The following is a 12,043-nucleotide window of genomic DNA, read 5'->3' as shown; positions in this document are numbered from 1 at the left end:
GATGGAGCAGCTGACATCTGACACCCAAGAAAACGCCAATCTCCTAAAAGATTGCTTTGTGTCAGATTTCTATCCACCCAAGGGGGTCATGCTGTCAGACAGGATACAAAGCATCCAGAGCTCGGGAGATGTGTCCACAATTGACATACATCAAGCGAGAGAACATCTTGAGATGCTTGACATCCAGAAATCTGCTGTCCTGGACGGATTACATCTTGAGTCTTAAGAACTGGTGGACATCATAGCATGCCCTATGACCAAGATACTTGAAAGCTCGTGGCACTTGGGTGATGTACGGGAAGACTGGAAAAGATCCAACGTGGTCCTAATCTTCAAGAAAGGGAGGAAGAAAGATCCAGGGAATTACAGACCTATCAGTCTGATGTCCATCTTTGGAAAGATCTTGGAGAAAATTATCAAGGGATCCATCTGCAACAGGCTAATGGAAGGCAACCTGTTGAATGCCAGTCAACATGGTTTTATTACTGGAAGGTCTTGCTTGACCAACCTCATCTCCTTCTATGATCAGGTGATGCATTGCCTGGACAAGGGAGACAAGGTTGATGTCATTTATCTGTATTTCAAGAAGGTCTTTGACTTGGTCTTCCATGATGTCCTCACGACCAAGCTGGGGAACTTGTGGCTTCAACTGTCTCATGGTCCGATGGCTGGGCAACTGGCTCTGGGGTCGGACCCAAAGTGTACTAGTCAATGGGAACAATCAACATGGCACAAGGTTACCAGTGCTCAGTGCTCAGGCTGATACTCTTCAATATCTTCATTAATTATCTGGATTCAGGCATCAGATGCAGACTGGCAAAGTTCATGGACAACACTAAACTATGGGAGAAGGCAGTCATGCTGGAGGACAGGTTGGGCATACAAGCTGACCTGGACACACTTGCAAAGCGGGAGGACCAAAACCTGATGGCATTCAATGTAGAGAAGTGCAGGGTACTTTTTCTTGGGAGAAAAAACCAGCATCATACTTATAGGCTTGGTGGTGCTACACTCACTACATTACTAGGTGTAACTAGTAATTTTGGTGCTCTGAGCAGAGATGTTGTTGAGCAGAGGAAACTTGCTGAGTGCTAGAGAGTGGGATTAAGGGAGTGCTGAATGCTTCAGTATGCTACTGGCACCCCCTCTATCTTAGTATCCAGGGCTAGCACCCTGCCCTAGTTACATTACTGATATTTTCTAGGCTTCCAGGGTTTTGTGGCTGCCAAGGCAGCTGCCAGGTAGACTGCCCCAAAGTTGTGACCGATAACTGGCTTCCCCAGAGAGATCAGTTCCCTGAAGAAATGTTTGGTTTTCACTATGAATGTGAATAAAATAAAAATGTTAAAATATCAAAGTCATCTACAAAATTAACTTATTTTTAATTTGCATTACACAAAACACCTGCTTTGAAAATTGTTTTCTGCTATAACAGTTGCTTCCCAAATAGCAGTAACTGTTACAGTGTTGGAGTACTTTGCCAATAGGAGATGCCTGTCAGGTCAGGTACTTTTGAAACTAGATGGACTTCTTGTTTGTTTTCTTGTATATTGGAAGTTGTTAAGCCAATGTAAATACTGGGAAAAATTTAACCACTGCTGTGTGTTTGTTATTGTACTGGGTACAAAAGAAAATAGCTGGTACCTAATGAACACTTTTAACAATTTCCTATTAAGCTATTCTTTTAAGATCTTCCAAGTAATATGCTAAGCTTAGTCCAGGTGCCAGAAGCAGTATAGCTACAGTATCATAGTGCTCTACCAGAGCTAATTAGCTTACAAGTAAGGATAATAAGCCTGGACAGAGCACCAGGGTAACATGGTTGTACTGCTTCTGGTACCTAGACTAGATCAACTATCTCCATATGAGGCTGCATTGTGAAATAGGAGCAGGTAGACTAGTTTGTCTTTCAGTTGGTTAGGACTTCAATAAATTTACCAAGGCCTTAACTTTGGTCTTAGACCTTAATTGTTGCCTCTTCTTTTCACAAAAGAATTATGTAAAATAGGAGATCAATTACACAGTTTGTTTTTTTTAAGGTATACAATTAGATAGTGCATATAAATTTCACGTATTTTATGACTTTTGCACAATAAAAGGCATGCATTGTTTAGGCCTACCAGTACAATATCCTTACTTTCAGATTGGATAATAAGCAGGCATCTTGGTTTTATCTGTTTAAAAATCACACATTCTCTGATAAAAATGCACGTTCTCTGACCTTAAAACCCCAAATCCACATTTTTCTGCAGTTTTTAAAATGAAACACAACTCTATATATAGGTATCAATTAATTGCAAAGTTTTACTGATGTATTTACAATTTTAAAGCAATTTGGAAGCCTACCAGTGCCTCAGTTGCTAAAATAAAACAAAATTCTAAACACCTATACAGGTGACCCTCGCCATTTGTGGGGGATACATTCTTGAATCCCCTGTGAATGGCAAAATCTGCGAATAAGGCACTGCATTGATGAACGCAGTCTGGGTTCATGAATACAGTGCCCCCAGCAGTTGGGAGTGGGGCACATCTCCAGCGGCAACAGCAGGAGCGTGGCGGTGGTGGCGGGAGTGCAGTGGCAGCAAGCATGGAGCTCCTGAGGAGCTCCTGTAAGTGTAGAAAGTGTATTTAAAATGCGGGTTCTGCACGTGCGAATATTTGAAACTGCGAATGCCAAACCTGCGAATAGTGAGGGTTTCCTCTACATTTTAGCATTTGATTTTCATTTTTAATCATGGAAAATCAAAGCTTCCCTGTCCCCTTTGCTCATCAGGACGTGGGTTCAACTGTGACTGTCCTACTGTTTTGTCATGGTGCGCAGCCCTTATATGCTGGTGCCCTGCTCTTGCCCATGCCATTGCCCCTCGCTCCTGACCCACATCCTCCTGGCTCCGCTGCTGGTGCCCCTCATTCCAAACCTGCAGCCCCCTGGCCATTCCACTGCTCCTGACTCCCCACCCACAGTCCCCCAGCCTTGCCAGCACCCCTTACTTCCAACCTGCCGCCCCCCACTCCCAGCCCCCCAGCGTGTGACATAGGGAGTGAGTGTGTAGGGAAGGTGGGGGGGGGCACAGAAGACGCAGTGGGGAGGTATGTGCCCTCTGAGATTTCTGCAGTCACAGTGGGATGTAGGCCTGTGTGACGGAGGAGATTTAGTGCTCCATCATTTTAAGGGCTGGAGCAGGCAGGTGCCAGGTAACTGATTGCAGTGGCCATTTTCAAACATAGGTCAGAAAGGCAGCAGTCTGGGTGGAGGAGCCAAATAGGGAATGTCAGGCTGAGTTACTCCAGGAATACTGGGAGGTAAGGGCAGGAGTTATGAGGATGGTTTGGAGACTCCTGGTCCAGGGCAAGACCTAAAACTGTACCCTGCTAGGATAGGGAGGCCTGGTAGGATTGCCGGTGGCATGGCAGCCCCCACATAAATACCAGGACCAAGAATGTCACCAGTGTAAGGCAGGTTGGGGTGCCTAAACCCCAGCCCCCACCATCCGGTGAGTTGAGAGAGTGTGATGGCAGTTAAGCCAAGTAAGCTTCTTGAAGAACCTGAGCCTATAGGGGTGGATGACCCTGGTGAGTTGGGCCAGGCACACTTTAGGAAGCACCTGAGCCTGTAAGGAAGGGAACCCTGAACCCTGTGAGGGAAAGGGTGGAGTTGTAGGGCTAGCTAAGCTTCTGAGTAGACAGCTGAGGTCAAGGGGCATTTGACTCTAGGCCTCAAAGGAAGGGGCAGAGTGTTGGCCCAGGAAGGGGCATAGAGGCCTGGTGAGGGGTCAGGGCAGAGTTAGCCCAGAGTTAGGTGAATCAGGCAGTCGCCACTCAGATGAGGACCTAGTGAGCAGCCCAATAAGCTGGGCTAGGGCTGCTTGAGGAGTAAGAGGACAAACCTAATGATCTCCATGGAAGTAGGGCAGTGTGTATGTGGCCTAGAGGGCTGAGTGAAAAAGGTCCCTGTGAGAGGGAGGCGGTATGCTACAAACCTTACAAAGGTCTGGATTCAGCCTGATTGTGAGCCGGAATGGTTTTTTATAACAGCATAACATCTGCGAGGCATGGGATATGTAAGGGGTGATTGGTGCATGTAAACATTGCCCCATTACAACTGGGGCACTCAAAGGGCAGCCTCCCTCCTATTTAACATCCTAATTATTTAACAACGAGGTCTGGCAGGTGAGCAAGGTGGGTTGTTTGCTCAGAGACACAGGTGGGCCAGAGCTAACATAGGGCCTGGAAGTTGCCCCTGTCACAGGCTGCAGTGGGGCTGGACTAGCTCTGGAGGAGCCACCTCCATGGCCCAGCAGATGGGACCCAACATAGGAGGGAGTGCTGCACTGCCATGGCGAGGCATGGAGGTAGCAGCAGCAGTGTGGAGTTGTGGCCCTCGCTGCTGCCCGGCAGGCAAGGGGGTGCCTGTTCTTGGAGGCAATGGCTGTGGAAGCAGCTCCTGCCCAGAGCTTGTCTGGCCTGGATGCAGCCCAACACCTCACTGTGGGCACAAATCTCAGGGGGCATGTGCCTCCCTGCCATGTGGCCTGTGCCCCCCACCTCCGTAGGCTTACCTGGAGGGAGATGTGGGAACTGCTTTCTACTGCTACCTGGCTGCCATGTGCATGTGCATGTGGTGCCCCCTGCCTCCAATCACCCTCCTCCTGCTTCCCATAGCCCTAAGCATCACCTTGGGGGCTGGAACTCATCTAGCCTGCAAAGAAACTGTCAGTTTCCTGCATTTTTCACCTTTGAAAATCCACGGTTTTCTCTGTTAAAGAGAAAATCCACGTTTGTTTGTATTTTCTGAAGCAAACAGGACAACTGGTTCCATGGTAATAGGAAATTGGCTTGTATCTTTTCTCAGCAACAGTCATGCAACCTGATTGATTTCAATGGGAGGTTTCAACTGAGAAGAGAATTTTGCTTATTGTACATAGGTTCATAGGTTCATAGATGCTAGGCTCGGAAGGGACCTCAACAGATCTCCGGGTCCGACCCCTTGCCTAGGCAGGAAAGAGCGCTGGGATCAGATGCCTGTCCAGCCTTATCTTAAAGACCCCCAAGGCAAGGGAGAGCACCACTGCCCATGAAAGCCTGTTCCAAATTTTGCTGAGAGAGTCACTTACCAGCCAGTAGATGTGCGGGATATTTTTGCACCGTAGGTACAGCACTCTTCACTTGTCCTTGTACTGCATCCTATTGTGGACTGCCCACTTTTCTAACCTGTCCAGGTCTGCCTGCAAGCGTTCCCTACACTCTGGAGTGTGCACTTCACCCCACAATGTAGTATCATCCGCAAACCCAGACAGAGCACACTCCACACCCGCATCCAAGTCACCGATGAAGACACCAAAGAACACAGGTCCAAGGACCAAACCCTGCCACTCTCTGTATGAATCAGTTCAGTAAGCACATGGCTGACGTGGAAAGTCCTCCTCTATATGTCACTAATTTGAGCTCAGCTCATCAATGTTACTAAAAGCACAGACTAGGGTTGGATTTATACTAATGGGTTTATACTAACCATTTTGGCAGACATGTCACAAATTAGTCCTGCACCATCTCCAAGTGCCACTTTGATCTCATTTCCTTGCCTGATTTTTCTGTTCTGTGTTCTGCTCTCCCTGTGCAGATTTTTCTGTTCTGTGGTTCTGTGCTCCCTGCCTAGTCTGCTCCTCTGCCTTCTGCTGCCTGCCCTGTATTCCCAGTTCCATTAGCTGCTTTGCTCTCTGCCCCATTTGCTGCTGTTCTGCCTGTCCCATTCCTAGAAGCTGCCTGTGCCACTTGTGGCGCCTGTGCCACTGGTCGGCCACCCCTGGTTTATGCATGCACCTATCTATAAATAACTAAATGTTTTATGAAAAAAACTTGAAGAAGGATTTTTCAGACTACTTAACAGGTGGTAGTTGGGTTCAAGACACCAATCATATATAACAACTAAGAAATTGACAATTCTTAGTTTCAACCAGCATAATCTGCATTGCAACTGTGACCACTTTTATACTGCCTCTTAATGTGGAATGTACTTACACAACAAGGATGCATCATCCCAATAAAACCAAATGTAGTTGGTCTGCCATTTTCTGATTTCTTTGTAATAAAGTGTAAAACCAGCCTTTATTAGAAGTCAAATTCAGTGTCAATTGGCTGTTTGTTATAAGTACAACTTGATTAGATCTAGTTAATGGAATCTCCGAGTCCCCAGAGTGTGCAAGTCCCTAAGCTGCATGTAGTGGCAATGAGTGGGGCCAGCTCCCCCCAGCCCAATAGTGCTCCTGCCCAGTCCCTGGCCACTCATGGTGGCGGAGACCAGGACCAGCCCCACCTGGCCCCCAAAGTACACAGCTCTTATGCTCTCACTCCAGTCCCTGGCCACAGGTGGCGGCAGTGTGTGAGGCCAGCCCCACCTGGCCTCCTATGTTCCTGTAGCATCTAGGGCCAGCCCAGTCCCATAGCACACAGCTCCCCACACTCCTGCTCCTTTCCTCCAGCAGGAGTCCCTGGTCTCAACCCAATGGGGCTCTTTCCTGCATTTCTGTTCTTTTTCAGGCAGGGAGGCTGGGAACAGCCTCGGAGTGACCAGGAAAAGCCTCTGGCAGGCAGAGGCTTCTTGTCTCCAGCACCCCTTGGCTTGGGGCTGGGTCAGATGAGGCCAGGCTGTTGAGGGGAGGGATTGAGGTTGGTATTTAGCAACCAGAACTGTACCTCCTGCATGGAGGTGCTGGCTTGCAAAGGGGCACCAAGGACCAGGGTTTACAGAGGGCTCATGGAGAAGCCCTGTGGGCTGAATGAAATTGCCTGGTGGGCCAGATGTGGCCCATGGACTGTATTTTTTCTGCCCTGATCTAAAAACATCTGGAAGCAATTAAGATTTTCATGATGTTGCACTGAACAACATCAGTATACGACCTAGTATTTTGAAACAATTTTTACTACTATGATTAATATATAATACACAAATTAGCCATCTATCTCCTATCACTACAGGAAATAACCTGATATACACATGGTACAGCAATGTTTAGAGTGGCAGGTTTTGTAGTAAGTTAAACTTCTGGCATGCCAGCTGTGGGAGCATATGGCCCCAAACTGTTTGGGGACTAAATGGCACAAAGATTATTAATGGTGTGCATAGCCTTTTATTTTTCGATTAGAATAATAGATTTATGTAAATTAGCTATGAGGAGAAAACTTATTAGGTTTTCTAACCCATTGTCTTCCTATTTTAGACATTGTCCCATTTAATTTAAGTGATGAGATTTTCTCTTTTTCTTTATGCAGATACCTACGTTTAAATTTGCCTTCCCCTCACAGCATAAGGTAAGCTCCCACTTTTACACTAAAGAGATTTGTGTTACATGTTGGTCTCATGATATATCTATATTAAGAAGTGTTTCTAAGAAATAGTTCACAATGAATACATGTGAAAACATAATGTCATTTTCTACTAAAGTTGCATGCACAAGCTGATGATTTCTGCATTTTCGAAGTATTCAACTTCAAATATAAATATTTATAAGGCTATGACATGGTCATGGGCAGTATTCAGCATTGCATATATAGTGTTTGAGCTAATTTGGTCAGGTGCTGTGTTATTTGTTAAGCTAGTTACACGGTGTAATTTCTGTTCCCTGAATGAATGAATGCCTAAGGCTTTCTAGCTTATATACTTGTATGTCTAAATTTAACATTTGTTTGTCAGAAGTGAATATGCATAAAACTACAGAATTTGTTCTCCAAAAACATTAATTCCATGAAACTTGATAGTATGATTTGTCACACATACTGAACACAAAAAGATCATGATCAAGGCTTAGCTAAATTCCATCTAAAAAGCTCTATCACTCATCACACTCCATGTGAGACTTGGACTGCAGATAAGAAAGAGTCTGAAAAAATGGTGAAAATTCCCACTCTGGGACATAGTGGAGGTCACTCCACTTACAGGAGGTATCATCCTCCCACTGGCTATCCAGAGGAAGGAGGAGCCAATTGGTTTTATGCTCTTCCTCCCAATAATCTGCCTGTGTATTTTGAGTCATATTGGGGTATATTTACATGTGGCAGGGCAGTAACACATAGAGATACTCCCAATTAACTCTGTACAGCAATGGATCCAGAAGGGGTGCAGCAGTGCTGTTGCACCCCCTTCCGTCGCTGCCACTGTTCCCAGCTGAGCCAGGTGCTTGTTCTAACTATGGCTGTGATGACATGGGGTACCAGGTTCAGCAGAGGATAGCAGCAGCAATCAGGTTTTATCTTCCTGCACCTTGCTGCCCCCCTCCTCTCTGTATCTCTTATTGGCCAAGAGTAGGCACTGAAAAGAGTAACTTGTCCCTACTGCCACCACTTCTGTCTGATGAAGGCACAGGGGGAGACCAAAAGCTATTCCTGCCTGTCTGCTCTGACTTCAGGGTGCAGCTGGGTGGAGAATCTGGCTCAGCCTAGGACAGTGGTGGTTGCACTCGGGTTCTTCCTTCCAGTCTCTTCCCTTTGCCAGTGGGGAATATCTGGAGGAAGCGTGGGGGCAGAGGGGCATGGCATGGGCAGAGAGCAGGCACTGGAAGGCAGCCTGCATGCTGCCTCTGCTGTCCTGAGCCAAACCCAGCACCTATGCAGCCGCTCCTCACTCAAGAGTCTTTCTATTGAATTTAATGAATTATGAAGCAATCCTATAATGAAGGTATTTGCCTTTCAGTGTTTTCTGATGTGTTTGATAGAGAACCTCTGAAAGTAGCATAAACATAGGTGTGTACTTGCATGTTTAGAGCTGGTTCACTTTTTATTTTTTTAGATAAGTACATATCAATACTTAAAACCAGGAAAATGTTTGTAATACAGATAATGCAATCTTGAGTAATTTTACTTAGTGTACTAAAAAACAGTTTACTTCAGTAAAAACATCTTTCATTTCAAAACAATAGACCCATTAGAAATGTATTTTCTAGTTTCCTGCACATTAATTTTGTTTTGCTTTCTGCAGCTGTTATGTGGATAGGCAAGTATTAATCATTAGATTATTATACATTTTATTAGGAAATTGTTACTTTTAGAATTTTAATGAAAAAGAACTAAATAACTAGGTTTTTGTCACTAAATCCAGGAGAGGACTTCCATTACTAAAGTGGTTTTATCATATTTTCATGCATACAGCTCACCTGAATAATTCTGAAAGTCAGAATAAAAAAGATACAGATATAGATATGTATTCTACAAAAATACCAATAAATAGCAGTAAGTAACTGACTAGCAGTTTCTGCAGCATGCCGAAGTAGAAAGAAGCTGCTTAAAGCCAGCAGCTAGGGAACCCCATGTACTGTACTGCAGGATTACATTCACTTACCCTCAGACTGCTATTGCCTTATTTCTTTGCTTATAATGTACATCCCAATTTCCAGTAACTGAATTTAAAGAAAAAAAGGTGTGTGACATCTGTGAGAAAATATGGTAGATGGAATTTCATCTACAGTTGTAAAACAAAAAGTCTTCACTCAGCTGCCACCTGCCATTGGAGGCTCCCAAGTGCAATAAGTGTCCCCTGTTCAACTTCATGTATCTGGCAAACGTTAAGGTTTTTATTTCTGCATGTGCATGGCCTGAACACCTAAGGGACTTGTTAAACTTTAATTTTAGGCAGCTCCTGGAACTCTTAACCCCTGGATTGTCCACATATTCACACCTGAAACTAGTTTTAAGCACACTTTAAGACTACTTAACGTTATACCACTCCAGGGATGGGTTTTTTCTGATTCATGTCACTCAGTTCATACTTTATTAATGTGTGGCCACTCCCCACAGATGAGCCACCCAAGGTGCAGTTCTCCAGCATCCCAGAATGCAGTGTCTCCCCTCCAGCCCTGTTTTGTGTGGATACATTTTCCACCACCGAACTCTACTGCCTGGGAGTGGGGAGGTCCTAGCACCAAACCAACTTCCCCTCCCACTCCCAGTGGCGCAACCCCATGCAAACAGCCTGCAAAGCACATGCCAGCTACACAGGTGTGAGGGCATGGACAGGTCCAGAAGTGGGATCCAAGGCAGGTGGGGACAGGGAAACGAGGTAGCGGGGTCAGATCAGGTCCCAGTGAGATAGGGATTCCTTCCTGGGACAGGGGCAGGAGCTCCCCCAAAAGCACCTTCCCTCACTGTTTTCAACCACTCTGGAAAGCACAACCAGCAACCTCTACACTCCAATCCCAATTCCAGTTTATTAAAACGTGAGATCTCTTTTAATTTATTTCATCTTTCTTTATAATTCTTTAGTTTACTTCTTTTTATTGTATCCTTCAGTGCCTGACTTGCTTCATTTCACCTCCCATCCCCCATCCCTATTTCATTTCCATCTCCCATTTCATTGCCCACCCCCATCCCATTAACTCTCTACCTCCTGGCTTCTTGTTCCTGGCCCCTCAACCTATCTCTCATACACCTCCACGTAGGGATAGAAGGCTTACCAGCTCTTGTGGTAACTCATAACTATAGCTACTACTGCCCGTGCTCCTCAGCTCTGTAGTGGCAAGTTACATATGTGTAGGTTGGGGACAGTCAGAGGCAGATTTTAGCCTTAAGGTAAACTTAAGGTAGCACTAACACTGATCAACATTTGAGTAGCTCAAAGTGCAATGCTTAATAAGGCCCTAAGTCTGATCTGGATTCAGGAACTATGCACTTTTTAACTAAGTCTCCTAGTACTAATCTGATGAACACTTAAAACTCATTGACAGGATCTGGCCCATGACAAAATGCAGTTGTGGTCACTTGCTGTTGAAAGATAGTTGAAAGATAAAGCCATCCACCATATTGTATAATAGTCTAGCATCAATGATAACAGGAAATTAAAAACAAAGAATCTGACTCATCTAAGTCTGAAGGGGCTCAAATCCACACATCTCACTTTTAAGAGAATAGCCTAATGGCTGGGCTGTATGCTAGGTTGATTTGGGATACTTTCCATCTTGCCTGGAGAGGGTGAGTCACTTTGTAGAAAGCGATACAAAATTCAGGGGGCCAGAACAAAAGATGCAAGAATGAACAACATTATAGGCTAATGATTAAAGGATTCACCTACTCTAAAACATACTTGGGTGGAATATACCACTGTACAGAGGGTCAGCACAAAGCCTACTTTAATCCTATTTGGACATATATGTAGCAAAACAAATAAACTTCATTCTGTTGTTATTTCCCAGTAACAGACTAATAACAGGAAAATAAATAGTGGGTTGGCACAAAGAATATCCTGGATTTTTTCTAAATTTGCTATATAAAGGAAAAATGCTTAGAGTATGCCACCTTGAGTCAACTGATAAGAACTTTTTAATCTTTTCAGTCTTGAGTTCTCAGACAACGAACTGAACGATGTTGCTAGACTGAACATTACACCACGCATGAAGTTATTGCCATATTTTAATGAAGTACTTGAAACAGATAAGGCAAGGAATTATAGGACAGATGTTCAAAATCTGGAAGAGTATTCCTTACCAAATTAAAATACTTGGTAAGAAACACATGTCTTTTGTCAAATCAGAGAAATAACTTAAGAAACTTTAGATTCATATCAGAGGAGACTTGGTCATCTTGAAGCTATGTATGCATTTGCTAATGCAGGCAAAAGGATAAAATTACATATTATTGTAAGCTGTACATCAACACTTTCAACACTGAGAACTGCAGGATGCTAAAATGATCCTGTGGGAATTGCTAAACACAAGAGTCATAAAGCATTAATATTTCAGGCAACAAGCATAGAACTGCATATGACTATTTCTGTAAATGCAGTTTACTATGGAAAGATGGCACTAAGATGTAGGGGGATGTGGGCACGTTAGAAGGAAGGAATAGGCTACAATCGGACCCAGACAGGTTACAGCTGTCTGGGGGAATGAGAATAGGATGGGATTCAACACTGACAAGTGCAAGGTGATGCACCTGGGGAGGAAGAACCAACACCATACCTACAGGCTGGGGAACTCCCTTCTCATCAGTGCATAGGCAGAAAAGGATCTTGGAGTCATCATTGATGCCAAGATGAACATGGGCAGGCAGTGTGGGGATA

General features: G+C 44.7%; 1 long non-coding RNA gene across 1 annotated transcript in view; it reads right to left on the bottom strand.

Moving 5' to 3' along the window:
• Positions 1-3,296: 3,296 nt before the first annotated feature.
• The window catches only part of LOC109309827, a 14,725-nt gene continuing 5,978 nt past the window's right edge, over positions 3,297-12,043 (bottom strand). Inside the window, exons 2-3 of the long non-coding RNA XR_002101069.1 lie at positions 6,100-6,103; positions 3,297-3,372 (exon numbers count right to left, since the gene is read on the bottom strand). This is a non-coding gene — a long non-coding RNA (uncharacterized LOC109309827). The remainder of the gene's footprint in view (positions 3,373-6,099; positions 6,104-12,043) is intronic.

The sequence above is a fragment of the Crocodylus porosus genome, unplaced genomic scaffold, assembly GCF_001723895.1.
Source record: "Crocodylus porosus isolate Cpor-Errol unplaced genomic scaffold, CroPor_comp1, whole genome shotgun sequence".
Taxonomy (NCBI): Eukaryota; Metazoa; Chordata; order Crocodylia; family Crocodylidae; genus Crocodylus; species Crocodylus porosus.
Note: the sequence above shows the minus strand (reverse complement) of the source record. Positions and strands in the feature narration are given on the sequence as shown.